The 4,493-nt window shown below is 41.6% G+C and overlaps 1 protein-coding gene across 1 annotated transcript in view; it reads right to left on the bottom strand.

The window, feature by feature from the left end:
- The window catches only part of LOC148042761 (cytochrome P450 2D17-like), a 67,161-nt gene that overhangs the window by 27,485 nt on the left and 35,183 nt on the right, over positions 1-4,493 (bottom strand).

Genomic DNA, 4,493 nt, shown 5'->3' with positions numbered 1-4,493 from the left:
TTAGAAGAAATAATGCTGTTCTTTGGGTGTAATCATGGTATATGGGTTGGGAGACAGGAGGAAGTGCTGCAGACTAGGCAATAGTGATTTAAGAGGCAGATGAACTTCCGGAACAAATGGGGACCAAATCTCAGAAGAGGCTCTCCCTAGTTTCTTGGATTTTTAAACATGAGGGGGAAGAGGTGTGCTTTCCAACTTGCAAGTTTAATTATTGTGAGGTACTCCAGACAAGAAGCACAATCAGGAATCCTGGCTGTATCTTTATTGTAAGATAACCTTAATCAAAACTTGCAAGCTGGCCTGTGTGAATTAGCCTTTTTGCCAAGCTTCTAACATTATTTTTTGTCAACAGTGAAGATCAAAGTTTCAACAAAAAATAGAATAGAATAGTATTTTTTATTGGCCAAGTGTGATTGGACTGCTTGCTTTTGGCTGCCATTGAAATGGGGAGGGGGACATGGTTTTGGGGTGGGGAAGTATTCAGTGCAGGAGTGACTGTTAAAAGGGAGTTGTTCTCACCATCTACTCCGCATGCTGCAGATAGAGGATTTGCTGCCAAGGCCAACTGCCCAATATACCAACCTGATGATGCTTTTTGAAGAGGTCTCCCACATGACACCTGTGGGGTGTGCAGATTGGACTATAGGATGGGGTTACCAGGGGGAGGGGGTTGGGTCACATATTGATATCTATGATTACCCCTTGTGAAATGGATGAATTAAGGAAGTTTATTGACAAAAATTTGCAAAGGGGTTTTATTGAACCTACTAGGCCCCGAGCGGCTGCTCCAGTGTTGTTTAGGGAAAAGAAAGATGGCTCCTTTCGTCTCTGTGTTAATTACAAAAATCTGAATGCTGTGTGTATTCAGAATGTCTATCCACTACCTTTAATGAAGGATATGTTGGCCCAATTGGGTAAAGGTGGGCCTTGATGACCCGGCGATATTTCCCGGAGGGGGATAAACACCCTTTTGAAGTATGGACTGATCACAAGAATTTGGAGGCATTAAAAACCCTCCTAAAAATCTCCTAAACAGATGAGGTGGGCACAACTTTTCAACAGGTTCAATTTCACTCTGAAGTACATCCCGGGGGGGGGGGGAACTTCCTGGCGGATGCTTTATCCATATATTTACTCCCACAATACAACAGCTCAAAGCTTAATGTGGTTCACCCAGTCATTCCAGCGAAGAGTCTTGCTGCTCCGGTGGTTACCAGAAGCCAGAGCAACTCTAACTTCGAGGTCACAACGGACCTCATCTGCAAACTCAAGGACGGCCTTGAGTCCGATGACTGGTTTAAACAACATTCAAACGAATGTACCATAAAAGATGGTCTGGCTTCGGTAGGAGCTAAAGTGTATGTTCCTGCTAGCATGAGGACTTTGGTTCTACAGCGGGCCCATGATTCAAGGATGGAAGGCCATTTTGGGTTAGTGAAGACTCTACATCTCATTAAAAGGCAATTTTGGTGGCCTTCATTGAAAAAAGACATTGAGTCCTATGTTGCCAGTTGCCCCACATGTGCTGCCTCAAAGCACCCACCAGGAAAACCCCAGGGCCTGCTCCAAGGTGTGGCCCGTCCTGAAGCTCCGTGGAAAGAGATATCAATGGATTTCATTGTTGAATTACCAGAAAGTCAAAGAAATACCGTGATTTGGGTCGTTACGGACCTGTTTTCCAAACAGGTTCACTTTGTTCCTTGTTCCAAGATCCCGTCAGCTAAATCCTTGGCTAAGTTATTTATTACGCATGTGTACCATCTACATGGCGTGCCGGAATGCATAATTTTGGATAGGGGGTTCCAATTCACCTCCCTATTCTGGAAGGAGTTTTTGAAGTTGATTGGCTCTGCCCAGGGGCTAAGCTCCACCCATCATCCTCAAACTAACGGGGCTTGTGAATGGACTAATTCTGTTTTGGAAAAGTACCTCCAATGTTTCATTAATTACTAGCAGGATAATTGGGTTAGTTGTTACCACATGCTGAAGTGGCTTACAACAACTCTGTGCACAGCAGCACTGGTTTACCCCTTTTAAAATAGTGTTTGGCCATGATTTTGTGCCTATTCTGGAAGTGCCCCGGGAAAAACCACACGTTCTGTCCCTCTCTGAATGGAGTGACCAGCTCCAGCAAATCTGGCCTTTGACCCACAAGGCATTGGACGCTGCTCATCGAGCACACAAGAAACAGGCGGACAAGTAGAGAACAAAACAGAGAGACTACAAAGTTGGAGATCGTGTGTTTTTGTCTACCAAGTTTCTCCAAACCACCCAAAAGACTAAGAAACTGGGTCCTAAGTATGTCAGGCCGTTTCCCATTGTGAAAATTATTAATCCTGTGTCTGTGCGATTGGAACTACCTAAGTATCTTAACAGTGTTTACCCGGTGTTCCATGTAAACCTTGTGAAGCCAGAACACACTTCCTCTTTGCGGGTTCCTCTACCTACACCACCTGCCCCTCTTCTCATTGAAGGAGAGCAACATTTTGAGATTAAGGAGATTCTGGACTCTAGAAAATGTAGAAATTGAATTCAATATCTAGTCTCCTGGAAACATTTCCCCCCCTCCCAAGCTGAATTTTATATATATATATATATATATATATATATATATATATATATATATATATATATATATATATATATATATATATATATATATATATATATATATATATATATATATATATATATATATATATATATATATATATATATATATTTGTTGTATTTATGCTGATAAATAAATAAAGGGAGACTAGTATAGATCTATTTCAAGCTATTTAGCTCTCATCAGCTAGCCATACCCATGTTGGGAATCGAACCTGTGCTCTATTGCCTCTTAGGCAGATGTGTTAACCATTGAGCTACAGAGCTCGACTCCTTATCAGCCAGCCAGGGTGACTTTAATATATATATATATATATATATATATATATATATATATATATATATATATATATATATATATATATATATATATATATATATATATATATATATATATATATATATATATATATATATATATATATAAATAAAATTAAAGAAACAGTGTCTATAGACTAATATGTCTCCCTTCTTACGATATCTATTCCTTGGACTGCTTGTGCTCTAGAGAATGGAGTTTTCCAAACATGAAATACTCATTCTCCAAATTAGCATTTAAGTAATATTCAGTCAAAAAAAAATACTAATCAGAAACTTTGATCTCTGATGCTTCTAAATGCCAGGCATTTCTATGAAATATCACAGGGATTCAACGCAGACTAAATGTGGAGCAGAGAAAAAGTTGTAAAGGTGGCTTAAAATTGGTATTTTGTAACCAGGTTCTAAGAAGCAGAGGCATCACCCTGCCAACAAAAGGGAGTATAGTCAAGGCTCTGGTTTTCCCAGTTGCAATGTTTGGTTGTAAAAGTTGCACCATAAGGAAGGCTGAGCGCCAAACAATTGAAGCCTTTGAACTCTGGTGCTGGAGAAGACACCTGCGAGTCCCTTGGACTGCAAAGTGACCAAACCGATCAGTCCTAGAGGAGATCAACCCTGACTGCTCTTTAGAAGGCCAGATCCTGAAGATCCTGAAGAAGAAACTCAAATACTTTGGCCACCTAATGAGAAGGAAAGACTCACTGGAGAAGAGCCTCATGCTGGGAACGATTGAGGGCAAAAGAAGAAGGGGACGGCAGAGAAGGAGGTGGCTGGATGGAGTCACCGAAGTAGTCAGTGTGAGCTTAAATGGTCTCCAGGGGATGGTAGAGGACAGGAAAGCCTGGAGGAACGTTGTCCATGAGGTCGGGATGGGTCGGACACGACTTCGCAACTAACCACAAAAAAAAAAGGTTCTGCAAATCATAGAGTTGCTTTTTGTAGCTGGTGGCGTGTGGGTGAAGAAGAGGGGAAGGAATGTGAACTCCTTTGGCTTAGAAAATAATGAAAAACATTTGAGACCACCTAAGAGGTATGGTCAGGGCTAGGGTTTCATCTTTGGAGTCTTTTTATTGTGCTATAGAATCAGAGTTGCCACTTATTTATTTCTTCTGTTGGAAAAAATGTTCATCTGGGTTCAGTTCCAAGTGGGGGGAAAGACATTGGAAACACGGAGACTGATTGGAAAGGTGGTTTAATGGTGGACAGGATGACATGCCTTGAAGACCCTGGGTGAAGAAAAAAGGGGACGGATGCTGCGGCTCCCTGGGTGTTATGCCCTCTCTGAATTTGAGCTTGTCAGACTCCCATGGGGCCATGAAGGGATAACTTTGTAGATTGTGTTTGTGTCCCAAGCTTGGTTGAGCCTTGCTGGGTAGTGATGTAATGAAAAGGCTTTGGGCAATTCGTCCTATGGCTCTGCCTGAAGGAAGTGGATCTCTGTTATGTATAATAGACTGGCCCAGGCCTTAATGGCCCATTGACAAAGGGTGGGGGGGGGGGTTACTGAGTTTCGACCTCCCTTTTAGGGGAAATATTCTGCCCTTTTAATATTTCCTAAAATATCT

The sequence above is a fragment of the Thamnophis sirtalis genome, unplaced genomic scaffold, assembly GCF_051295495.1.
Source record: "Thamnophis sirtalis isolate CommonGarterSnake01/CBP01778 unplaced genomic scaffold, rThaSir2_p1.2 scaffold_14, whole genome shotgun sequence".
In the NCBI taxonomy this organism is placed as follows: Eukaryota; Metazoa; Chordata; class Lepidosauria; order Squamata; family Natricidae; genus Thamnophis; species Thamnophis sirtalis.
Note: the sequence above shows the minus strand (reverse complement) of the source record. Positions and strands in the feature narration are given on the sequence as shown.